The following is a 27,039-nucleotide window of genomic DNA, read 5'->3' as shown; positions in this document are numbered from 1 at the left end:
GCAGGGGTCCACTCGGACCAGGCGCTCGCCGCCCGCCTAGGTGAGTCCGATGCTCTCCGCGCGTCTTCCCAGCTGCCCTGCCTCGGCTCCTTTTTCTTCGGCTACTTACTCCGTACTCCTCTGGCTCAGCCTCGGCTCGGGCTGGGCAATCTGTCCATAAATGGAGAATTCAGCTCAGGTCTGACCAATCAGGGTTTGTTTTCACAGCGTCACTCCTCAGGGAAACCGTAGTAGCCAACAAGCGTGGAGCTGCTGGAGTTTCCGAAGACCTCTGGATCCTGTAGTCCTGCTGCCGCCAGCCTCCGCGGAGCGCTGCCGACCCAGCTCGCTCCCGCTTGCGAGACCCGAGCTGTTAGGAAGAAAACCCTCTACGAAAGAGCGAAAGGGAAACCTCACACTTTCTATTTTTTAACGCGAAAGTTAGAGCAGTTGTAGCTTCCAAGCTGAAGTGGTATGATTTTCCCAGAACTTTTTTTTTTTTTTAAGAAGAAGGAAATATTTTATCAGCATAAAAGATCAGAGTCGTGGCAGCAGCCCAAAGGAAATCCTTTTTCTTTCCAACGTCTGGATTGTGAGGAAAGTCAAAAATATCATTTCCCCACCCCTCCTTTTACCTGAATTTCCTTGGAAAACAAAGGAAGGCTTTTCATTTATTTATTTATTTATTTATTTTTTAATGTTTTACTGGTGGAGAAGTTGCACGTGCAGTGAGCAGAGGCAAGGGGAGAGAGAAGTAGGAAATCGGGACTGCCGAACCCCTGTCAGCACCTATCTGTTGACAACGATTAGCAGCACAGTCAGAACTGGAAAAGTGCGTTATTCCAGAGCGTCTCGTTTCAAGAAATCAGGTGGGCAATGAGAAGATTGGGGTAGGGGAGAAGCAGAATCTTGAAATAAAGATAGGGAGTCTGATTTTACTGTTTTAAGGGTTCAGGAAGTATACTTCGTGGGTCACAGCAGGGCTGTCCTCTGGGTATCTGCTGTGGGTAGGATTTTAAAACTTCAGGGAGAGAAGAACTAGGCAGCCTAATGACTTCCTGTGATTTCTTTATGAACCTCCGTGGTAGCCCTTCATTGGAATATAGGGTCCTTGAGTTGGAATGGATGTTAAAAACCATCTTGTCTAGAGTGGATAAACAAAAGGCAGTAAATCCATACACTGGAATATTATTCAGCATTGAAAAGGAAGGAAGGATGGACATATGCTATAACATGGATGAACCTGGAAAACATTGTGTTAAGTGAAAGAAGCCAGGCACAAAAGACCACATATTATATGATTCCATTTGCATGAAAGTAGAGAATGGGGAAATCTATAGAGATAAAAAGTAAATTAGTGATTGCCAGGGGCTAGGAGGAGGGGACGATGGGAGTAATTGCTAATGGGTATGCCTTTTCTTATTGTGGCGATGAAAATACTCTGGAATTAGATAAGGGAGATGATTGCACAACTCTGTGGTTATACTAAAGACCACTGAACTGTACGTTTTATGAGGGGGAATCTTATGGTATGTGAATTATATCTCCATTTTAAAAATTGAAAGAAATCTTGTTGACTAAATTCTTGTGATAATCATCCACACAGCTAGGCAATAGATAGAACAGAATGCCTGCTATAGGCCCGCTCAGCAACTGTGGGTACCATGGTCTCTGCCCTCACCAGGCTTACAATTTTAGAAGGACGGAGACAGAAGATAAATTTTTAAAACAATAAATAATTATAGGAAAAGTACAGATATAATGAGAAGCGACAGTAGTTTTGTGCAAGCAACTGACATATTTGGAGCTGTAGAGAATTCACCTGGCTGCCGTCTGTAGTGCAGACTGGAAAGGAAACAGCGAGACGTCTGCTGAGCACTTGCTATGTACTAGGCGTTGGCGGGGGACGTATACAGCCATGATTCATCAAATTCTCAGTGAATCTGATTCCATGTCTCGGGGGCATGTCAGCTTCAGAATACCGTGAGGTATTTTAGGAGCTAAGGAATAGAGGTTACCGAAAGAGAAATTTGAGCTTATCAGTAACACAAGAAATACTACTTAGGTTGAAAATGACACGTATTGCCTAAGCCACCATCCTGTCCAGGGTCAACCTTGATTCGTCATTGGATTGATAAGGGGTTCAAGGAATACAGGCAGACGGAGTTGTTTGCCCCAAGATTAACCCAGGGATACACAAGACACTGAGAATCTCTTAATAATCCATCAGCAATCTATCAATCTCGGATTTATCTAAAACTACGTTGACACTATTTGCCGGTTGTATTAGCATTTGAGGTTCTTGAAAAATGCTTACTTTTTTAGGATGTATTTACCCTAATAATCTCTAGTGGGTGAGACTTTGATGAAGATAAATGCTTGTGTTCATTTTTCATGATTTTGTAATATAATTCCTTTCCAGATTGAAATATAAATATATGTATTAATTTTTATGTCTAGGCAGTACTTGGATTATGAGATTTAGTGGCACATAAACCTGCATTTGAAGACTGGCTTTTCCACTTAACTAGCTGTGAGATCTTAATTTCTCTGAGCTTCAGTTCCCTTATCTAGAAGATAGACTGATGTGAGTATGAAATGAAGTGTGTGTAAAGATGGTCAACAAATATTGGTTTCTTTTTCCCTTCACCTATATCATTGTTCTTGGCTGCAGATTCAGACCTGGGTCCCGGGGTGCCATCAGACAGACTGTGACCCTCTGAATTGCGTGCCAAGTCGTTGGGGCTGTTAGTGTGTGCCCTTTTCTTCAGGGAAAGTTAATAGCTTTGATCAAATTCTCAAAGATGCCATAACTGCCCAAACATTAGGATCTACAGCTCTTGATCATATTAGTTATGCCTCTGTGGGTCTTTGTGTCATTCTCTTTTTCTTGAGGCATCAAGATTAAAAATAAGTCTGATACTGTAAGGGCAGATTCAGCTTGGATTCTCAAAGCAGAACTCACTAATTCACACTTTGAACATAGAAGATAGTGTGTGATCATGTAGCAGAGCGTGTAATTTCATGAAGAATTCCTTCAAGCCCTGCCCTGCTCCATCCCCGTCTTAGGGAGATGTAGTGTCAGTTTTGGCTAGGGTGACCTTTTGTCCTGGTTTACCTGGGAGTGTGCTGGCTTGTGCCTTTATCTCAGTGAAATTGTTAGTTTCCCCTCTTGCATTCTCTAAAAGACCAAGTTTGAATGATAAATTATGGTCACTCTAGATTTTTGGCCAAATTACACCTCCCCCCAAAAAATCCTCACTTTTTATAGTGAAAGTCTTTCTAATTTTCTTGATTCACACCTATTTTTCAGAGGACTCAGTAATATATTACCAGATGTTTATTCTTATTCGAGGTCATAGTAGCCATGAAGTGGAAGCAACTTTTATCATTGTAAAACTCATTCTAGACACATGATGGAGCTAGTCGGATGAGACTATACATACGTTGGCATGATTAGCTGCATTTTATCTGGGGCTGAAAGAAAAGGAACAAAGGAAAAGATCAAGATGGATACAAAGTACAATTGCCCATATGGATCTATCAGTGAAAAAAAAAATCACTGCTTATAAATTTTGGAAAACAATCAGTAAGAAGATAATATAAGGCAATGAAACTATTTCCATGTCAGTACCATAAAGAACATCAGAATGCCTTCACCACAATAGAATTAAAGAAAAACTTGTTAATGGGAAAACTAGGCCAGAAATCTTTAACAAGACGCTAAGGACTTAGAGACTTGTGTCACATCAATGTGAAATGTCCTGGGTCATCACTCTTTCTACCACAACAGACATCATTTGTTAGGTTCAGTGGGTATCAGCTACTGCTCTAAGTGCTTACTGTACGATATCTTATTTGTACTGTATATATTTTATTTGTATCTTCCATACAACCCTAGTAAGGTGATTTGAAGTTAAGAGACTGAGTTGAGAGGCTGGTGAAGCAATTTGCCCAAGTATCACTCAGCTTCCGTGCATCAAATCTATATATTTGCCTGACTCTGAAGCCCCAATTTTTCCCCTGGAAGCGGTGACTCTGTAGTAGGAGTGTCCATCAGAAGAAATTTTCCCTGATGCAGGCCCAGTATGCATAGGAAGAACTTATTAAAACCAGGGCTCCTAGAAAAATTCTTGCTTTTTTATGAGACCTAACAATTACATTTGTGTAGTTTAACTCAACCTTAAATATCTGTGTTCTTCTCCTAATAGGTTAATATTGATCTATAAAAAAGATATTGCAGAAAATTAACAGTTGGATAATGTAATATGATGCTACTTGGATCAATGTAAAAAAGTTTTCCTATAATGTAATAATTATTTTACTGAAATAAAGGAATGATTTCACCAAAATAAAGGAACAGACATATGTAAACATATGTTTAAACTGACAGCTTATGAAATGCATGTTTATATACATTTATTATTACATTTTCTCTGATTTAAGCCAATATTTTCTTTGTTCCTTTCTTCCAGTTTCAATTTGATTTTTACATTCAGAAGATAAACCCTGACCCTGCTCTAGATTTAAAAGTGATCAAATAATGATTAATACTAGTTATGGTGTTCCATGATCTTCCAAGGAGTGGGGTGTTCCACAGAAGTGAGTTTTACAGATAACTGACTCTCTTGGATCAACTCTATGTCCACACCCTGGTTTGCTTTCTTCTTCCCTCTTACTGTCAATTTATGCTATCTTATTGGATTTTGTGTATTTTTGGAAGTCATCATTAATCTTTGCTGGAATAAGGCAAGGCATGTATAAATAAATATATGCATTTGAAAAACTAAAAAATAGCAAGGAACTGCACGAACCTTGCCTTTTTAAAGCACCCAAACTTTTTTTAACTTGAAGGAAAATTTTTCTGAAGTAAACTGCATGCTTCATTGCCTTTTGAAAATATGCTGAACGTCAAGCAGCCTGTGCCTGAAGACTCAAGGTCATTGCTATAAATATCGATTATCGCCCAGGGTTGCACGGAGCTCAGGTCCTTGGGGACCATTGAATGGAACCACTGTTTGCCACTATCCTTCGTAGCCCTGGACCACTGACCTTGTACAGTTCTCCTGTCTGGTCTTGTTTTTGTTTTCTTTTAAAGTTTATGTACTCTATTGTCAGAGACTTTTTTCTCCTGCTATCTGCTGTTCCAATTTAGTCTCTTTTAGTAACAAGGAGCGAAAAAGAAGCACAGGGGTTTCTTCATGAGAAAGTTTTTTTAAAGGTATATTTGCCCAGGAAGCCAGGGGAAACAGAACACAAAGGAAAGTAAGACTGTCCATGCTTTCTGGCCTTGTCTGGCCTCCAGGCTGGTCTGCATGCGTGGATTTCTTCTGTCTCTTCAAGCTTTCCCCACTTACTCGTAGTCACTCCTCCTGCTGTAATTTCAGCTTGCAAGGTGTCTCTAGTGTGTCTTGATCCTGACTCAGGCCCCCAAACGACATTTCTGCAATGCTGCCCACGGCTCACTGGAAATGTCCCTCTTGGTCTCCTGATTCAAGTTCCAGATAGACAACCGGAGGAAGACAAAGAACGAGAGAATCTGACTCACCCAGCTCAAGCTTTCAAACCACACCACCCAGGTCGTAGGTCACTGGCAAGCCTATGGAAGACTCTGCCTGGCCCAGGTGTCTTTACAGTCACATTCCAAGCAAATGTTGTCACAGGGGTGGTGTCTTAAAGCTACTGCCACATTAAGAAGAGATGGTGAATGGAGACAGAGTATCGGAGGAGGGGACATTGTAGGCACTCCACATTTGGGGCATGCAACAGCTTGCCGACTACGTCTGTCTGCTGCCTTAATTTATACGCAGTTGTCTTGGTGAGGCTGTGAAGGCGGTTCCATTCACCTCTCCGACAGAAAAAACTGCATAGGTTTTGCAACGATCATTGTCATTTCAACTTTATCATCATATACCTATAAATATGTTTGTATATTTAAGATGTGACATATGTTTTGCCTTTACTATCATGCATTTATGAATGTGTTTATATATATGCCTATAAATATTTGTATATACACATAGATCTGTGTGTGTGTGTGTATATTTAAGATGACATATTTTTTTAAGATATTGTTATAGACACTTGGGGAGATTTGCCTTTTTCAATAGACTTTATTTTTTTTAGAGCAGTTTTAGGGCCACAGCCAATCGAGGGGAAATTACAGAGATTTCCCATATACCTCTTGCCCCCACACCTGCATAGCCTCCCCCTTCATCAAGGGGATTTACTTTGAATAGAGTGTCTCTTGGTGTTGGTTCTCTGCATGTTGGCAGCATGGTTTCCAAACCACTACTGTTTTCACTCACCACGACAAATATTTGCTGAGCACCGTTGTAGGCATGGGAGGAGAATAAGACAAGTGCGCTGTCCCCATTGTCTTCACAGCTTTTCATGTACGTCAAAAACATATACAACAACATACAATGAACTTGAGATCAACAATTCAAAGAGACTTAGGCACCCCTGTGTTCACTGCAGCACTATTCACAATAGCCAAGATGTGGAAGCAACTCAAGTGCCCAGCGACTCATGAGTGGATAAAGAAGATGTATATATATGTATAATAGAATACTACTCAGCCGTCAAAAAGACAAAATTGTCCCATTTATAACATGGATGGACCTTGAGGGTATTATGTTAAGTGAAATAAGCCAGAAGCAGAAAGACAAACACCGTATAATTTCACTCATTTGTGGAAGATAAACTATCACATGGACAAAGAGAACAGATTAGTGGTTACCGGAGGGGAAGGGGGTTGGGTGGTGGGCATAAAGGGTAAAGGGGAACATTTATATGGTGACTGCAAATAATAATGTACAACTGAAATTTCACAATGTTATAAACTATTATGACCTCAATAAACAATATATATATACAACAACACACGGACTTCCCACTTTCATATACAATGTGTTCCTGAAAATATGCACCAATGTCAGTTGTATCAAATCCAAAAACAGATTTGTGTTTTTTAAGAAGAGGGTTCTCTTTTCAGAGAGCTAAAATATAGTATAAAATTCCAAATGGTGCCTGGTCTCTTAGATGTAGTCTTAAGCTGTAATTCCAGAATTTGGTAGATGCTCTTCAAATTTGGGCTTCTCCATTCCAGGTGAGCAGAGTTGACCATCTAATGTCTAAAAGGCAGCTTTCTGATTTGAGTCAGCTATTTCCCTCTCTATGAATGTGAATTGTCTTCCTTAGCTGTAAAAACAGAGATAATGATAGTACCTCCATCATCTATTTCTCACATAGTATTGTGAGGATTCAATGAATTAAGTCATAGGAAGTGATTAGCATAGTGATGGATACATAGAGAGTTCCAAGTATGAGTTGTCATTGCTGAGGTTCAAGATTCACCATCTTCTGCACACCTAACACTTCCTCCTTTGTCTGGATTGTTCTAAGTTTGTGAGAACTAGACTTCTGTTTACTGGTGTTCACATTTATATTTTTCCTATATTTCACTAATTTTGATGAAGCAACAAGGCTAAATGCAACTTAGTAGGAACATAGTTGAATAACTGCTGCTAGGTTGACAGAGGTGGTGGTGCAGATGGAACTAAACTGTGAGCTGAGCTGGCAGGCAGCACCCCCATGAGATCCATCAAGATGTGCCCTTGTTACCTGGCTTGTTGCCTGATGCCACATAGGAAAGATGGCTCAGGTGTGTTAATGTCTAATGTCCTTATCAGTACAAAACTTATGACAGTTAAAAGCTTCTATAATTTAAGGTGGTACAGTTTTGCTCCAAATGGTATAAAATGGATATAAATATGCACTTTCTTAAATATAAGGGAACTTGGTGATTGAAAAGTGCGTTATAGCACATAAAAATACCACACAACCATAATGAATTCTTACTATATAAATTTGCCCTAAAATAGTATCGCAGCCCCAATAACTATTACTTAAACATTTTTTCTAAATTTCTTTCCAGTTTAAAAACTGAGAGTGGGTATGAGAGTGGTGGCAGGGGGAGCGATGCTTAGGAATAATTTATAAAGAAGTACAATTAATGTTTTTTTTAACTATACTTCTCTGTAAAGCTAAATTGTTTAAAACCAGTCCCCTAGGCACCTGGCAGGAAAAACAAAACAAAACAAAAACAGCTAGCAGAATAAAAAGTGGTTGAATGGATAAACAAAAACCACAAGAAAAGTGACTAGACTTCCATTTTCTCTGTAGTACATTACCATTGGTTTTAAATTACAAAAGAAATATACACTTCTTGTTATAAAAAAAAGCATATGAATTTAGAGTTTGTAGGATAAAAAGTGAAAGTCTACCTGCCCACACTCTCTCCTACAAGCTTTTAAATGTGAGAAAATGGTGATCCATTGGTAGAAAATGAGAAACAAAGAGGAGACTCCAGTTTCGGTGAGTTCCATGTTAGACCTGTTCAGCTGGAGTTAATGGAGATTCCAGCATCTCTGGGAGAGGCTGGTTGACCCTCAGGGGAGATGTCAGGTCTGACATTGCCTGTGCCCTTTGCAGTCTTCATCCAGTTGTTCTCCTGTTGCTTTTGATGCTGAACCACTCCTTCCTTAACCTTCTCTCCCTCCTTATCTCTCTGTTGGCAAGGCTGTGGAGAAAGTTTTCCTCTATATTTTTGGTGGGAGTATAACTAGGTAGAAATCTTATGGAAAGCAATTTGACACTATCTAGCAACATTACAGAATCGTGCAATCTCTGACCAGCCATTCTGCTTTTGGGAATTTATCCAAAGATGTACACGCACAATGCAAATTAAGATATGTCTACAAAGCATCACTGGTGTAGCAAAAGACTGGAAACAACCCAAATGTCCATCATTAGTGGAACTGACTAAATGCATTAGGAGACAACATATAACAGAATTTTTTAAATTGTAAAAAGCTTTTAAACCAAATGAGGCATTCCTCTCTGAACTGATGTGGAAAGACTTCTGAGATGTATTAAGTTAAAATGAAAAGAGTAAAGTACAGAATAGTTATGTACATCAGACAATAGTATGTATATCAAGAATAGTATATATATCAAGTTACCTTTTGTGTAAGAAAATACGCATAGGGAAATAATAGATTTGTATTTATGTTTGCATGAAGAAACTTTGGTAAAGATAAAAGAAACTCAAACACAAGAAGCATTTGTGAGACGTGGGAGGAAGGGGGGAGCAAGACTGCATACTGGATATGTTTTATATTGCTTGATTTTTGAACCATTGTAACCATATTACTTAGAAACATTTAAAAAATTGTTGTCGAGCAGAATACACTGTTACACATGGTGGAATAATACAAAGGCTGAATAGGGATCACGCAAGCAAACATTTTGAAAGCATAAGTGGGGCTTCTTGGAGTGGTGGCATATGAGCCGACTGACCTCAAAGATCAGTTTAGAAAGGTGGAGAATTAACATAGGATTTTCTAGGTTTTAGGATCTGAGTAAGCAAAAGCCCAGGAGTATGAAAGCTTATTGAGTTGACTGGAAATGTTTCTCTCTAGGCCACTTTCTCGAACTCATTGAGAAAATAACGAGCTGAGAGTTCACTTTTGTCTCTTTGGGACCGTAGCAAAATGAATCTGGTTCCTCGGTCTTTGCTCATGTGAAATGCAGGATGTAATTTACCATGCTTCTTATATACTGTTGACACGCCATCCCCAGATGTGTCAGATCTCATCCATTGCTCGTCTTTGAGAAAAGTCACCAAGTAAATGTGAAGTTACTTATGCCACGAAAATTGAATCCTAATCCATTTTAGAAAAGAATTTATCAGAAAATTCAAATGATTAAACCTGATCTTTAACCTCAGCTAGAAATAGGTCTATTGTGACTAAGGGTCCCAGGTTACGTAATAGTTGTGTGTGTGTGTGTGTGTGTGTGTGTGTGTGTGTGTGAGGAAGATTGGCCCTGAGCTAACCTCAGTTGCCAATCTTCCTCTTTTCGCTTGAGGAGGATTGTTGCTGAGCTGACATCTGTGCCAATCTTCCTCTATTTCATTTGGGACACCGCCACAGTGTGGCTTGACGAGCAGGGCTTGGTCCATGCCTGGATCCGAACCTGCCAACCCCAGGTCTCTGAAGCAGAGCATGTGAACTTAACCACTAGGCCACCAGCCCAGCCCCTGTGTAATAATTAACTTCAGTATTGATATACAGCATGTGCCTTAGTTATATTTCTTATCTTTACATCTCTTGATATGTATTTTGTTATCCTTCCCACTGAACATGGGCCATGAGAAGAGCAGCTGAATGTTGGAGAAGGTGATTCCTGGTGACAGGATAAAGGAAAGTCAAGTTTGTTTTTACCAAACTCATGAAGTTGCTCAATAATCCTAAAATGACTCATTTTAGTACTTTAAAATCACATTAATCCTGTTGTGTTGAAAACAGTGCTTTAGCGAAGTAGATCCAATTATGTTAAAATCAGTCTCTCTCTCTGTCACACACACACGCACACACACACACACACTCCATCTATCCAAAGAACAAAAAAAGCCTTGAAGGAAATACAGCAAATGTTTCCATTGATGGGATTCAGATGGTAGGACCATAGATGATTTTTCTTTTTCTTTAACTTTTTCTGTACTTCCCAAATTTTTATTTAATGAGCATGAATGACTTTTATAGTAAAAATAGAAAAGAAAAACAACCAAAGCACATATTCAAAAGCAGAGAATTTGGTGGACCAAGGCCAAGCGGGCCACTCATCTCTCTCTTGGTTCATCTCCCGGGAAGCCCTGAGTGAGCCCGTTGCTGCTGCCCCTTGTTGCCTTGTAGATAATTTGGTCATCTACTTGGAGACCTTTGCACGGTCAGCTCTGGGGAAAGAGACACTGATGCCCCATACTCCTTCTACTTCGTTAACCTGCATGCTCCTGGGCCCTTTGCAGCTCCTGCTAACCCTCCAAGATCATCTTCAGGCCAGACTCAGCACTTGGTCCCATCCCCCAGCCACCCTCCTCCAAAACAAACAAGGAAACAAGTCCAAATCCATAAGCAGTCTTGAATAATGTGGAGTTCACTGACTTTCTTTGGAAAAGTTAGGCAATTTCCTCAAAACATAGTAAAATTTCCCTAAAAATACCCATATAGACTTCTGCTCTTTCCTCAAAATCCCTCTCCTAGCAGCTGTTTCATCCTCTTTTCTGCCCAAATTGTCTCCCAGGTCCTCTTGTGCCTGATACTGTGCCCTTCTTCCCCAGCTGGCACACACCACTCAGTAAAAAGAAAGTTGGGTTGTCAGCCAAACTTGAAGCACCTCATCTTTTTCAGGAATGTCTTCAAGGCCCATAGGTCAACTGAGTGAAATTTAATTAAACTTAAACAAGATAAAATTTGATTGTATCTAATGCCCTAAGCAATACAGATATGAAAACTAGTACAGGGTTTGTGCAAAACATATGACCACAAGGATGAACCCCTGTAAGATCTAACCACTCTTAGGAGCCAAAGTACAGTGGTTTGGAGGGTGGGACAGATGAGAGGCTGTTCAGGGTGTGGGTTCAGCTGGACCACTGAGCCATGTGGGCTGTGCAGTCTTCTCTCCCAGAAGGGAGTAGGGTCGGGGTAGGACGTCATAGGCCTCAAAGCAAGAGCACAAATGGAGGCCCACAGACCATATGTCTCATTATTATGAAGTTATAAATCAAGCTAACAAATCATTAAATAAAACATGTTCTGTCCTCCAACCTTGACAAAAACAGCTTCAGGACAACTGGAAGTCCAGGTTTGAATTTGGAATTCTTGGACTCCTTAGAGTTCCTTGCCGGAACCTGGCGGCCTGGGGAGAGCCAGCCCATGCTTCGGTCCGCACCCTGCTTCCCTCTCCCTTCCCGCTCTGGACTCCGGCCCCTCCTGCATCAGCAGGGATCTCTGGCATACCCTTATGGACTCCCGAGCCCATATATCCAAGTTCCCCCCCTGCCCTCCAACACCACTCTTAGTTGACTCTTTAAGCCTGGGGTGCACATACCAGCATCAGGGTCACCCTTAGAAAGATTGACCTGGAAAAGGCCTGTTCTGGGCCTGGAAGCAAGCTTGGGGATGTCGGGGCAGAGAATTCTGGGATCTCGTGCATTGTCCAATAAACAGGGGTGGGTGTCAGACGGTCCTCTCCTAACTCATAATCTTCACAGGTCCTCCCCTAGATGATTTGGGGAAATTCAAGGTCAAGGTCACTGTTTATTAACCGCCAGTGCTGCTAGGAGGCAGGGGTCAGGGGAGTGAGGCGGGAGGGAGGGTAGGGGGTGGATTTCACGACTCCTAAGGTTATTTATTCCACCTCAGTCTCCTCTGCTGAACAGGGTACTGGGGGAGCTCAGTGGACCATGGTCCACCCCACACCCCTAGAGTCCTTTGGCCAGCTTCTGACACGAAGCAAAGTACCCCTCTGTTTCTCACAGCTTTCTGCACTGCTGGAGATGAGGACCAATGGGGAAGATCTTTACAGGCAAAGCATATCAGCAGGAATTTTTAGTTTCCCTGATTTGGTCACTAATAACCTTTCCTGATACCTAGATTGGAAGGCAGAGGGGGAGTATGAGCAGGGTGGTCAAAGATGACCAAAGGACTGGAGAAGGGCTGCCATGCAGTCTCTCTCTGCACCTGTAGCTCAGGTGTAGTCAGTCCTGTTGGGAGGCAGGAAGATGAACTGTACCAGCCCAAAGCTTTCTGACCCTTGTCTGATGGTGTGGGCCCAGCCATGAGGCAGGGCAGCTCTACAGGCCATGAGTTCAGAACTTCAGACGGGGAAGGGAGGTGGGAGGAGCCCAGAAGTTGAGGGTGACCCCCTGGGGCCGGATGTGCTGCTGCAGTCTCTTCTATCCCCCTGACTTAGGCTGGGAGGGAGATAGATGTGCTCTGAAACAGCGGAGGGTATCAAGCCTCTCCTCCCCATCTTAGCTACCAGGCTCTGAACTTGATGGCTAGTTCCGTGTTATCTTAGCCAGCGACAGCGTAAGAACCGGACACGAAAATTGCAGAGAGAGGTTCATACACACACCTAGGGCCTTATGTGAAGGCCCACCCTGCAAAAGAATATGTTTTAGGGGAGAGAAGTTGGTGAGATGCCTCAGAGAGTCCGTAACAGCTGACCTTTCTCTGAATTCTACTAGCCCCACCAAAAAACACACTTAGAAGTAAGTACACTATCCTGGTTTTGAGCTAAATGTCATTAACTTGATACTTACTCTGCCACCTGCATTTTCATTGCAAAAGTAAAGACACTGGGCAACGCCATTGGAGTTTGGAAAGAGAAGTGATATAGCTCCTGAGTATTGTGGGTTGAACACAGCGGAGCCCAGGAGGCCAGGCTGGCATTGGGTTGTCCTAATATCATCCTTAGGAAGCCACAGTTGCTCTGTCCCTTACACTGTGGAGAACCTGCAGTGTTTTCATTAGTGAGAGAGGGAACATTATAGGGCTAGGGAGGGGCAAAGGGAGTGGGGATGTGCAGTACCTATCACAGTAACAGGAAACAGTAATGAAGAGAAGCCTTGAGGAAGGTATTTCAGGGCCTTTGTGCTGGAGTCTTAACCTTCAGGGTCTATTTTGCTTCTGTGTATGCCCAACATGACTCATGGTAGATCTCCCTGAGACCATCAACCCTAAGAAATCAGACACGAGTTCTGCAGCATCTCTTTCTCTCTGAGAAGACCTCAAACACAGATTTTGTGACATCACAGAAAGTCACAAAACACAAGTCAACTCCTAGTTTGGGTTTTACAAAACATAAGTTCATGTCCAAGAAGGAGTGCCAGGTAAAAAATTACATAGAATACCTTTATTTTTATTAGCTAAATCTGGCAACCCTACAACCATGAGCTCCCAAATCTTCAATCTTCTCTGATTACTGCAATAACAAAAGCTCCTTAAAGTGTAGGACTGGAAACCCAAGGACATCTGAGGTCTTAGGGAGATGTCAGTTGGGGCATACAGAAAATGAAAAGGAAAACTCCCACTGAAACCTAGAGTGTCTCTTCCAATAAAATAGACTTTTCCCATTGAGCAAATTGGCTTCTTCCTTCCTAGTCGTACATCTAAGTCAGAATACCTGTTTTGACTACCAATCAAAAAAGAATACTCTTAAAAGCAATAGGTAATTACATCCACTCAATGAGTACCTCCTATTTGCCAAGCACTGTGTTACATGCCCTATGCGCATCACCTTGCTTCATCCTCATGATATCCTTGAAGATAACTATTTTTTATCTTCAATGTAAAGATGAGGAATCTGAAACTTAGAGATATGAAATATCTTGTCACAGGTCACATACCTGGTAAGTGGAAGAGCCAGGATGATGGTGATAAAGATGATGATCATGGTGGTGATGATGAAGACAGCTAACATTTGTCAAGAATATATTATGGGCCTGCCAATGTGCTGACTACACTACATTCATTAACTCATTCTATTATCACAACCACCTTTTCCAACTGGTATTCTCATTATCCCCATTTTAAAGATGAGGAAATTCATTCACTCTTAGCGGGGTGATTCCAGAACACTGACTCTACTCTTAGCCAATACGGCTCTTGATCTTGCCTCTCCACCCACTGTGTTCTAACAACCCACTCCCACTCCTCCTATTGCAGGTTGCTGAACCCATTTGTAGACCTAGCTGCTTCTAAACTAACAGCCTTGGGGCTGGTTTATTGGTTCTTGCAAGGTGATGCACGGTAAAGCCTTAGCAGGCAGATGTCAGGACCACTAAGAGACTCTACCTTAAATCTGGCAAATTTTTTGTTTCCAGGCCTTGAAAATACACTTCTTACAAGTTTCATGCAAATTACTCCCATGATCTGACACATAGCCAGAAAAACAGCCTCAGCAAAAACTTTCTCCTTCCTACCTCCAGGAAGTCCTTGGTTTTTGCTGGCCACAATCTTAGAGAAACTTCCAGCCAAACAGGCAAATCTGGCCTCACACCAACATGACAAATATGGTTTCTGTCCAATGGTGCTGATGCCACAGATCCTCTTTGGGGGATGTGCCTGCCTCACTGTCTCAGATGCAAATTCAAGGTTGGAGAGACAAATGGAGGAACGAGCACAAAACTTCCACCCTACCACTTTCTTGTTATCAGCCTATGCAACATAATTTCCCCCAAAGAAAGGCGATAAAATTTCAAACACCTCCTCTTGACTTCTTCTCCTAGAAAAACTTCTCTCTCACTTCATTCTTGTCTCTGCCTTCAAAAGATAGATCTGCTTTGCCTGGAAGTGCCTTGTGGCTTCACTGCCCAGGCCCTCTCTCCCTCTGCTTCCGGAGTGAGCACATCGGAAGGCAGTGGAGAGGGGGCTGAGCATAACAGCTAAGAATGCAGGCTTCAGACTCGAGCTGCCTGGGATCAAACCCAGCTCCAACACATGTTTGTATGAAAACTTTGGCACTTAGCCTTTTCTCTGCCTTGACTGCTCCATCTGTAAGATGGGGATGATGATAATCTTCTGCTTTATAGGGCTGAAGATTAAGTGAGGTAATGTATATAAAACATCCAGCAGCTGGTCAATAGGCATTAGCCACTGTTAGCCACTAGTCGGCTTTAATTCCCTGAGAGCAGGGACTCCATTTTTTTTTTTTTTTTTATCACATTGTACCTCTAGTACCTACAATGGTGCCTGGCACATAGTAAGCACTTCCAAAATATCTGATCAATGTTAACTGAATGTGTGGAAGGAACTTGAGTGCCAAGAGTCCCTGCTGGGATCCTCCTTTAAGAACAACCCTTCCCTGCCCAAAGTCTGTGTTACAAGTAGAACCCTGATGTTGGTCATAATGTGCCCCCTGGAGCCAGGTGGGTAAAGGTTGATGATCAGAGTAATGTGTGCACCATCAGTGGCTGGGGGAAAAGAAGGTTTCACGTAACACAAGGGAGAGAAGTTTTATCTGGGCTCCTTCAGTATTATTTTGACTTTCACTTATTCTACGTGACTTCTCTGATGATGGACATGAAGAGATATTGCCGTGTTGGACTCCCTGACCCCTGTGGTAGAGGTTACACTTGCATAAACCCTTGGGGACATACTCTGGGGAGTGAGGCTATTTTGTGGAGTCCCTTGGCAGGGGCCCTAGACAAGAGATTCTTTCTTGTTCCAAGCTGTGGCATGTGACTGTGGTTTTGGAGCTGGAAGAGAAGAATGAGATGGAATATTACATGGTAAATTAACTAGTCATTTTAGCTATTAAACATCTGCCCTCCAATAAGAGTTATTAGTGTGGCTTCTGCTGGCTTATGACACTGAAAGTCCAAAACTCCAGCATAATTGAGACTTCAATGCTGTAAGATGATTAGATTTGCCCAGACATTTGGATATTATTCCATTGGTGATATGTAATTATTTTTATCTCAGATTTCTAGGATATTGTCCAGGTTTTGTGCTTTATCTATCTCTTGGCTGTTATTACTTTTGCCTATACTTGGAAGCTTTTATCAATTACAGGTGAGCCAATTAAAGCAGAAACCCTTGGTGTAAGAGCATAAAACACCATCACACAGTATTTGACCTCTGAAAGGCTCTGGGGGAGAGGAAGGTGAATTAATCGACACAGACTCACGGCTGGAGTCTGCTAAAGAGCATGTCAGCAAACCCGCTAATGCTGCAGCAAATGAGCTGATCTACCCAGATACACTCACTCGTCTGGTCCTCCCCAAATTCATCCTGACAATCTGTTTCTGCAGCTAGTGATGGAGATGCAAATGCTGGCTACTGGGATTTTCCAGATTGCTTTCAATATTCTAAATGCCAAACCATCAGAGTTTTAAAATTTACTTTTGATTTGCCAAATACCACAGCATCAGGACATGTATTCTAGGATAGATGTATGCCAGTTATAAGACATTTTTATGTGCTTTTTTCTTTTCTTTTCTTTTTTCAAGGAAGGTTAGCCCTGAGCTAACATCTGCTGCCAATCCTCCTCTTTTTGCTGAGGAAGACTGGCCCTGACCTAACACCCCACCTTCCTCTACTTTACATGTGGGACTCCTGCCACAGCATGGCTTGACAAGCGGCATGTAGGTCCGCACCCAGGATCCGAACCGGCAAACCCCTGGCTGCTGAAGCGGAATGTGCGGACTTAACCGCTGTGCCACCAGGCCGGCCCCTTTGTGTGTGCTTTTTTGCCTTCTTGTTTTCTGTGGGTTTCTTGGTGGTATTCTTTGACAGTTCAGTCCAAGAGGGAGAAAGTGCCCTAGAGGAGAAACGGACACAGTCTTAACCATGGCATCACCTACAGGCTATAAACCCCGAGAGTGGACAGCAGTAATGTAAGTGGTTCCACAGCCTTGCCTTTGGATAATCGGGCCTGGCTTTCCAGTTACTTCTTGAACACTTGCAGATATGTGAGTGATGGGTTATGTTAGGTGGGGGCAACTTTGGAGCCATCTGCCTAAGAAGAAGAGTGTAAACTCTAGCAAGGCATATTTTGTTTCACTCAAATAAGTAACTATGCATTGATAATGTAGAGTGTAAATGTTTCCACAGGAAAAAATACAGGGGAGGGACACTGGATAAGTTGGGTTTCGATTTCACTGCATAGGACCCAGACTCCAAAATAACAGTGCCTTACACAGGAGGGAAGTTTGTTTCTCTCTTACAGAAACAAAAGCAGGAGGTAGGCAGGGCAGAATGTATAGTAACTCTATGAAGTCATTAGGAAACGAACCTCATCTCTTTCCGGTTCAAGGCTCTACCATCCCCGGGTTGTGGCCTGTGTCTTTATGGTCCAACTTGGTGGCTAGAGAACCAGCCATCATATTCAAATGGAGGAAGAAGAAAGGCATGTCCCCTCCCTATAAGATCACATCCCAGAAGTTGCAAACCTTTCCATTTTCATATCATTGGCCAGAGCTTAGCCAAATGGCCACACCTACCTACAAAAGATGCTGGGAAATTTTGTCTTTATCCCAAGCACCATATGCTCAGCTTAAAAATTAGAAGTTGTGTTACAAAGAAAGAAAGGAGAAAGTGGATATTGAGCAGTCTGTGCTATAAACACTGATCCCAGCCATGGACACCAGCAAAGCCCTCCTAAAGGAGGGGAACGTCTGAGCACAGAATGAAATGTGATTAGGGACATGTCCAGATGAAAGGGACGTAGGAGAGGAGGAAGGGGAGGGGGCAGCTCAAGTGAGGACATAACGGAGAGGATGCTTGACTTGTTGGAGGAACTGAAAGATGCTCCTTCTGGCTGGATTATAGAGTAGAGGCAGGAGAAGTCACTCCCTATACTAGGCTCAGGCCAGTCCTCACTCTCCATCGATGTTCTCAGGGTTCTGGCTCTCTCGTTCGTCTCCTGCTTCAGCTCATTCTCCAAGTTTAAAGTGAGTGGCAAATCCCTCCACGGCAGGAAGGGGAAGAGTAGATAGAACATCATATCTATGTTAAGGAGACCCACTCCTTTTTCCTCAAAATAGGAGACTTGAATTTCCTCTTCAACCAAAATGAAAAACAAAGCATCTTCAGTGGACTCTTTGGAGAGGCTCCAGAGTGGGTGGGCGGTGGAAAGAGAGCATCACCAAGTGGCTCTCTTCTGTCTCTCCACACCTGGGAGATAACTTCTTTCCATTACTATGGCAACCGTTATGGATAGGGATCTGTGAACTGGGAGACCAGAGGTCACTGTGAGATGCAAAAGCACTTCCAAGTCAACCTGTCCAAGACTGACTCACACTCTCACCCCCCAATTCATTCCTCTTCCAGTGTCCCCTGTCTGTGTGAATGCACGTCCACACATCCCAGTGCTCAAGTGAGAAAGCCAGGAGTTAGCTGAGCATCTCCCTCTCCTTTGCCCCTCACATCCAACCACTCACATGCCTCAATAGCTCTCACATCTCCTCCTCCTCTCCATCTCCACTGCTCCCACGCTAGTCCAAACTATTACCATTGTCTCATGACTTAGAGCAGTGGTTGTCAGTCTGCTTGCCCTATGCCTGCTCAGCCTCCTCTACTATCTGATCACGCCACAGCCAATGTCATCATTTCGCAGCATGAGATGATCATTATCCCTCTCTCTCACTACTTACAACCACAGGAGCTTTCTTACTGTGGCCTCCACAGCACTGAGTCATCAGGTTCACACCTCTCCTGCTTCATCAGGCATCATTCCCTCCCATTCTTCCTTGCGTCCAGCCGCCTTGGTCAACTTCTGGCTCCGTCAACACTCTGCACTCCCTTCCATCTCAGGGCTTTCCTGCAAGCTGCTGCGCTCCTCCCTTCTCCCAGTAAACGCCCGCCATCTTTCTGTTCTCAACTTCCTTTGCTTTCTCAGGGAAGTCGTTCCTAAACTCCCAGTTGGGTAAGACTCCTCCTCTGACATCTCCCATGTTCCTTCCCTTGAGTACACATGTTGCCTTGTGATTTCACATTCACCACCTATTTAGTTAACGTCTCCCTTCCTGGGTCACCCATAAGTGTTCACAGTCCCCCATGCTCTAGAACCAGAAGTAAAAGTATAAACTCAGGACAAGGAAAGCAGGAATCTATACTACTGGTCAAATATAACGTGATAAAATACCTGATTCCTTTCATTATGAAACCCTAAAACTGGGAAAATTCCCCCTAATTTTACCTTTTCGTTAAGTAATTTACTATGTCTCTCAATTTGTAGCCACAATGAAAAATGGAAATACTTGGGAGGCACTAGTGGGAATTTAATATTTTAAAGACAGAGATAAACCTCAAAAACCTAAATAAGTCTGCTTCTTTTAAGGAAGACACATAGGAAGGGGCTCCGGACCAATTTTCCATCTCAACCCTTAACCCTAATCAGACAATGAAGGCTTCTGTGCTGGGGTCTCTGGGGTCAATGGGATGCTGTTCTCAGAGGTGGGCTCAGACCTCAGGGCTCCTTGTTCCTCTGGCAGGTCTCTGAGCTCAGTTTTGTCTTTAAGGTCCACAAAGTCAAAATATAACAGGCATTTTTGGTTGGTGAACCTTCCAGCCAAAGGGCTACAAAGATTTCAGATTACTTCTGGAAACATTCCCTCTTTGCGTTTTTAGAGGGAAAATGATCTTTTTAAGTATTTTGAGAGAAGAGAAATATTTTAAATTGGGATCCTAAAGCGTTATTATTTTATGATAACTTTGATTTTATATTAACTTTGCTATTGCTTTATACTGATATAAAGTAATGAACCCAAATTTCTCTTCCATGAATGGGAGATAAATTGGCCAGCTGTGGACGTTAGAAAGATGCCCTGTTTGGGGGTGGGGGTGGGGGTAGAGTGGTGTCATCTTTATTATTATTATTGAATTCATAATAGTTTACATCAATGTGAGATTTCAGTTGTACATTATTTCTTGACTATCACCACATAAGTGCTCCCTTCACCCCCTGTGCCCACTCCCCAGCCCCCTTCCCCTGGTAACTACTGAACTGTTTTCTTTGTCCCAGTACTTGATTATATTCCACATATGAGTGAAATAATCTGGTGTTTGTCTTTCTCAGACTGGCTTATTTCACTTAGCATAATTCCCTCCAGGTCCTTCCATTTTATTGCAAATGGGATGAGTTTGTCATTTTTTATGGCTGAGTGGTATTCCATTGTGTGTGTGTTATATATATATATATATATATACACACACACCACATCTTCTTTATCCAACCATCAGTTGTTGGGCACTTGGGTTGTTTCCATGTCTTGGCTATTGTGAATAGCGCTGCAATGAACATAAGGGTGCATATGTTACTTTGGATTGTTGATTTCAAGTTGTTTGGATAGATACCCAGTAGTGGGATAGCTGGGTTGTATGGTATTTCTATTTTTAGTTTTTTGAGGAATCTCCATACCGTTTTCCACAGTGGCTACACCAGTTTGCATTCCCACCAGCAATATATGAGGGTTCCTTTTTCTCCATACCCTCTCCAACATTTGTTATTTTTAGTCTTAGTGATTATAGCCATTTTAACAGGCTTAAGGTGTTATCTTAGTGTAGTTTTGATTTGCATTTCCCTGATGATTATTGATGTTGAACAGCTTTTCATGTGTTTATTGGCCATCTGTATATCTTCTTTGGAAAAATGTCTGTTCATATCCATAAAGTAGTGTTACCTTAATGTCCCTTAACTGTTTTGCAGGCCCAGAACATTTCTGCCTCCAGGGACTTGAGGGTTGAGGGTCTTAGGAGGGTCGAAGGTCTTAGGAGAGCTGCCCGTGGAGACGCACCTGTGGGGAGAAGAGTCTGCTTACACGCTTCTGTCTCCCACATTCCTACTCTTGGGAACAAAGGTCACACCATTATATTCACCAGGGGTTATAAGGTGGTGGCCTATAGGCCAAATTAGTCCTTCAGATGTGTTTTGTTTGGCTAGGAAGTTGTTTAAATTTTTTTTACCATTTGAAAACACTAAAGGTATTTGAATGCTTTTTGGCAGATAACGTCTGCTTCTGTTAAAATGTATGTCATCTGCCTGGCCCCTGGGAACACTGAATTTGAGACCCCCCACATGGCTATGGCTATCACTTATGGAACAACATTGATTACATGGGGACTTCTTGAGTGTACACATGTGGCCTTGGATTAAGTGAATGTATGGATGAAAATTAGAGGTCACAGACGTAGGTCCCCAGGTGAGACACCAGAGCTCTCTCTCCATGGAGGAAAGAGGAAAGGCCACATAAGGACACAGCCAGAGGACTGCAGATGTGTAAGCGGAGGAGAGAGGTCTCACCAGAACCCAACCATGCTGGCACCTTGATCTTGGACTTTCAGCCACCAGAACTGCAAGAAAATAAATTTCTGCTATGTAAGCCATCCAGTCTGTGCTTTTCGTTATGGCAGCCCCAGCAAACTAATACTACCTTCCTCTGCTCTGGCTCCTCTGGGTTATTTTATGGAAAGGTGTCTCTGGCTAGAGAGCCTCACCTATGGTCTTCTTTCAGTCCAGGCAATGGAGATCCGGGTAGAGTTGTAGAGATGTTTCAAAAAAAGAAAGAAAGAATTAGCGTGAGTGGCACACAGGGAGGTAATTGATTCTTTTCATGTTAAAACATTTTATATAGTAAATTTCCTCCAGATCTTCGTAAATGTTCTCTTCAATGTCTTCAAGACTCAGTGCCAGAGAATTAATGAGGATTGAATTGTTTTTAATGAGGATTGAATTGTTTTTAAAGGTAAACTTCCACAAACAAACAAACAAGAAAACCCATTCATTCTCGGGGCTGGGGAAAAGTGGGGGACACATCACTATGCAGGCCCTAAACGGGAAAGAGAAGACCCAGCAGGAAGAGAGACTCGTCTCCTCATTCCAGCAATGGGAGGTCCACTGTCCTTATTTCTTGCTATCTTAGAGAGGACAAAGTTTCTCAGAAGGGGCTGTTCACTCTGGTGTGAAATTTTATACTGGTACTTTGATGAGAAAGTTCCCGCACCTGAAAGTCTGTTCTCCGCACAGACAGAATAATCCTCTCTAAATCAGATCACCTGTCTTCCTTGCTCAAAACCCTCCAAACGACTTCCCATCAAACCTAGGATGAAATCCATGTTTGCTGTGGCTGGGAAGGCCAAAAGGTCTGGGCCCTGACCAGCACCCTGAGCTCATCTCCTAGCACCGTGCCTGCCTCTCACTCTGCTCCAGCCACACTGGTTTCTTTCTGCACCTTGAACACACAGAACCCACACCTGGCCCAGGGCCTTTGCAAATTCTCTTCCCTCTGCCAGGAATGCCCTTTTTCAAGATATTTGCTTCTTTTGACCCCTCAAGGCTCTGCTAATTGTCGCTTCCTCAGAGTGGTCTTCCCCAAACATCCAGTCTAAGCGAGCCCCTCCCTCCCCCTGCATACCCAACCTCGTTAGCATTTATGTATAGAATCATTTAATCCTTTGTTCATTGTCTGTGTCTCCCACAAGAATATAAAGTCCATGAGGACAAGGACCTTGTCTAGAACAGCCCTGGGACTATAGTAGGAGTTTGGTAGATATGTGTTGAATGAATGAGCAGGTCAGCCAGCAAGGACAGAGTGGGAATGGTGTATGCGAGGGTGTGAATGATGCATCCGTGTGCATCTTTCCTTCAAGAATGACCGCTGCTTCATTCTATCCATCCTGGTCCCTAAAAACTTCAGAAGAAAGTGTCCTCCACACCCAAGGAGAAAACAAGCCCTCCCACTGGTCTTGGGACCAGCCCCGCTTCCTCCAACACTGCCTCTTCTTGGAGACAAACTCCAGTTATCCCATTTTGCTCCCAACAGTCAGACTTGACTTTTCTGGGCTCATCTGGGCATCTCTCAGGAGACAGGGACCCATGTGCATATCTCGTTGCGCAGATCATATCTACCTTAGAGCATCTCCTAGGGCAGCCAGCCTGGGACAGTCACCAAGGGTCCTGGAGCACCTGCAGCCTCTGTTCTCTCCATGTCCCTGGTAACAAATCTCAGTCCTTTTATCCTCACAACTTGATCCAGGAGGAGGTGAAAGTCAATGTCCAGGGACCCCTGGAAAGGGAACACAGGGGCATTGGTGGGCCAGAGATGCTGGAAACAATGCTACAACCTGTTCTTTGCAGATCATTCTCATTGAAAAACCCAGAATCAACTTCCCTCCCCAAGTCAAGAAATGATCAGCACTCGCAGCTCTCTGCAGGGCACCCTACATTCCCGGTTCTAGGACAAGGTATAATACTTTCAGAAGCAGTGGCCTCACGCCAGCTGCTAAGCTAAGTGCTGTCTGCACGTTATCTCATTTAATTGGCATTCTGCTTCAGCGACATGCATTATCGTCTCCTGCTTTACACACTGGGAGATCTCCCGCTGCACACTGAGGGAGGTGAAGCAATTTTCTCCAGCTCACATGGTTTGCAAGTGGTCAGGACTATACTGTAGATACTAATCTCTGTGTTACTTGGCACACCAATTTAAACCAGTTACCTACACGACTTTATTTAAAAAACAGCTTTGTGGAGGCATAATTTACATATCATGAAATTCTCCCACTGCAAGTGTGCAACTCAATGATTTTAGTAAACTGATAGAGTTGTAAAACCATCACCACAACCTAGTTTTAGAACATTTCCACTATCCAAAATGTTTCTTCATGCCACTTGAAGTTAATCCCCACTCCTACCCTCAGTTCTAGGCAACCACCGATCTATTTTCTGTCTCTATAAATTTGCTTTTCTAGATACTTCATATAAATGAAAGCATCCTGCATTATCTTTATTCTATGAAAAATTGCATTTACTTTGTGAAGACTGTTTAGTCAATTACGAATGTTCGGTTCAGAGCTGTGCTTTGAATGAACACCAGAAGGAAGGTATTGGACCTCCACTTCTGCAGGAGGCCTGGGGGGAAAGTGTTTATTTCTTTGTTTCTTAACTATTCAGGCTTCTGAGGACACTGACCTGGGCACTGCTAGGCTGCAAGTGGAGAATCAAGGTGGGGGAATTAACAGATGTCGATTTTTCTGTTGTTTTTTTACTTCTTACAACATGTGAAATAGTTGATCTTCATTCATGGACTTTTGCTCCAAGTAGTTTCAGGACTGGTTCCACTTACAATAAAATAGGGAGCCCGAAAGGAAGCCCTACAAATCTCACTGAAAAAATGTGATCCAAAGGCCCAGTCTGAAGCCGTGTCTGCCTGCTCCTACCCGGGTAAGGAAGCTCCCTCTGGAAGGCGAACGGAGGACCACAGCAAACAGGTCCACTCCCCTTCTTTCCCTCCCCCGCAAGCCACCCATTAGGATGATGAAAATTTGCAATATTCGTTTCTGTTCCAGACCTGGCTCTCTCTAGGGATCTTGCTCTCCTGCCTCTGGACCCTCCATTACTCCTGAGGCGTCTTTCTCTGGGACAAAGCCCCAGGTTACCTCCTCGTGATGGAGAGACAAAGGAGGCCGCTGAGCTACCTTCCTCCGGAGCACCATCCCTGTTCCTCTGAATGAGATTCCCATTCCACCCGAGAGAGAGCAGAAACCCTTCCTTCTTGACCACGCGGTCCATTCCAACCCCTCGCATACCCATTTCTCTTCTTTCCAGGAACAAATGACCTCCACAGACAGGAAGGCAGCCTGGAGGTTCATGAAGAGGCCCCAGGGGGCCACGACCCTCTCCCTTCCCTGAAGATCCCGCTCAGGGCTGGTCTTTCCTTTACCAAGACAGACTTGAAAACAAGCCCATTCTAAGTTTTATTCACAAGTTTCTCTGGTCAAGGGCCTGGAGAGACTGACTAGAAGCCTACCAACATCAACAACAGCAACAATAACAGCTAATATTTATTAAGCAAGTACCACGTGCTGTGTTCAGTATGGTTTGCCTGTTTTTTCTCATATAATACTCAGAATAACTCTGTAAGATCAGTACTATTATAGCCTCATTTTACAGAAAACTATTAGTATTATTAGTACAGATATTATGAGCATAGAAATTATAGAATTATTATCATGATTATGTTATGAGTAGCACAGACTTACTATTATATCTGTATTATTAGTACAGAAATTGCCAAAGTGTAGAAATTATTGGTAAAGAAAATAGTATCGGTACTTTTATTATAGTGCAGAAATTATTATTACTGTATCACAGAAATTAGTACAGAAGTATCATACTATAGTATCATACTATTATTAGTACATAATAGTATCATACTATTACTAGTACATAAAATAGTATCAGTACCATCATTATTGACCCCATTTTTCAGAGAGGCTCAGAGAGGTTAAGCAAACTTACCTAAGGTTCCAGAGTTAGCAGCGGAGCCAGCTGAATACACTTACCTAAGGTTCCAGAGTTAGCAGCAGAGCCAGCTGAATACACTTACCTAAGGTTCCAGAGTTAGCAGCGGAGCCAGCTGAATACACTCAGCTCCCAGCCGTTAAGCAAGACTCACTCTCCTGCGCCTCCAGCTGCATGCCCCGCCCCCACCCACTTCCCCACTCCCCCCCCCCCCCCCCCCGCCCCCGCCCCCAGGGCAGGAGATGAGTGTGGGGAGGGGGGAGGAGGATCTAAATTGGGACTATAACAAATAATCAGAGTGATGGAAGGAGAAAGAACTCCAGGTACTTTCTGGTGACCCAGAACCAACAGGGAAATAGGTAACTGATTAACCTGGGGAGCTGTTCCCACGTCCTGTGTTTGGAAGAAAGAAACTATTTTAAAAGTTAGAAACGAGTTGGAACAATGTTGCATTTAAGCTAAACTCAAGCAAGAGATATTTCTTGAGTGTAGATTTCACACTAAGTTATTCATTTTGCTTTTGACAGTTATGTTGAATTATATTAGCTTTATGGTAATTTTGAGAATAAAGGGTTTTGCTTGATGAATGAGCCCAAATCTCAGTCCCACAGGTCAGGGAGGAGCGTGGACAGAGCACAGAGCACAGGCTGGGACTGGCTTTGGGAAGAGTCACTGGGGCAGTGGACACACTGGAGAGAGGGGTTCTTTCTGTGTGAGGTTGAGGGGAGCCTGGAGCTGAACGGGAAGAACTGGAAGAACTGGAAGGAGAAGCAGAAGGAACTTTGATCCATAGCAGAAACCTAGTGGTATGGATGCACCTTCCAGTAAGAGACCACTGGAGCTCCCACTAAGAAAAGTTTACAAACAATTCAGCTGGAAGCATGACTAGGGGAAGGACGTTACTCAGAGTACTAAGGGGGAATTTCTACAGCAGTCCTCAAACCCAGCAAATTCCACACAACTGCACCACTCCTCCTTCAGAGCAAGGCAGAGACAAAAGTGTAGGAAGTTTCCATCCTGCCACCCTCGGAGGAGTGAAATGAGCTCCCTCCGCCAGAGGAATAAATGCTTTGTCTGTGTCTCTCCCAGGTTCTTGCCTCTGGGTGGAATCCACTGCAGCCCTTGCTTGAGTGGGTAGGAGAAAAATGGGGGGAAGAGAGAAAGGGGGGGATGGGACAGAGTGAGACAGGAAGGGCAGACGGGAATGGCCAGAGGGAGAGCTTCCAATTCATGGGCTGGTTGCCCAGATAGGTACTTGGACCCAGCTTCTCTGCTTCCCCCTGAGTGTGGAGATTATGCCGGAGCGAGACAGGGCTCATGACTGGAAAGGGGACTGGGCTTCGGAAGGCGAGAAGTAAGGTTGGAAGTTTGGGCAGAGGGTGCACTGTTTATAATGGCGAAGGAGAT

At 43.2% G+C, this 27,039-nt stretch overlaps 1 protein-coding gene and 2 long non-coding RNA genes across 5 annotated transcripts in view; 1 reads left to right on the top strand and 2 right to left on the bottom strand.

Moving 5' to 3' along the window:
* The window catches only part of MYO1E (myosin IE), a 190,737-nt gene extending 190,391 nt beyond the window's left edge, over positions 1-346 (bottom strand). The window contains exon 1 of the mRNA XM_008526764.2: positions 110-346. The gene's annotated coding sequence lies outside the window, so the exon portion shown is untranslated. The remainder of the gene's footprint in view (positions 1-109) is intronic.
* Positions 283-5,589, top strand: LOC103555306 (uncharacterized). Its single transcript, XR_545981.2, has 3 exons — positions 283-848; positions 2,440-2,566; positions 4,455-5,589. It is a non-coding gene; the product is annotated as an uncharacterized lncRNA (long non-coding RNA).
* LOC103555308 (uncharacterized) lies at positions 5,183-25,741 on the bottom strand. 3 transcript variants are annotated; one of them, XR_011541073.1, is made up of 4 exons: positions 25,630-25,741; positions 23,239-23,395; positions 21,014-21,143; positions 5,183-5,467 (listed from the first exon to the last, which is right to left on the bottom strand). It is a non-coding gene; the product is annotated as an uncharacterized lncRNA (long non-coding RNA). The 3 variants fall into 3 exon arrangements; XR_011541072.1 differs by lacking the exon at positions 5,183-5,467 and adding an exon at positions 15,869-18,563; XR_011541071.1 differs by lacking the exon at positions 5,183-5,467 and adding an exon at positions 20,155-20,621.
* Positions 25,742-27,039: the final 1,298 nt, after the last annotated feature.

The sequence above is a fragment of the Equus przewalskii genome, chromosome 1 (assembly GCF_037783145.1).
Source record: "Equus przewalskii isolate Varuska chromosome 1, EquPr2, whole genome shotgun sequence".
NCBI classification, from domain to species: Eukaryota; Metazoa; Chordata; class Mammalia; order Perissodactyla; family Equidae; genus Equus; species Equus przewalskii.
The sequence above is the reverse complement of the archived record's forward strand: the minus strand, read 5'-3'. Positions and strand labels throughout refer to the sequence as shown.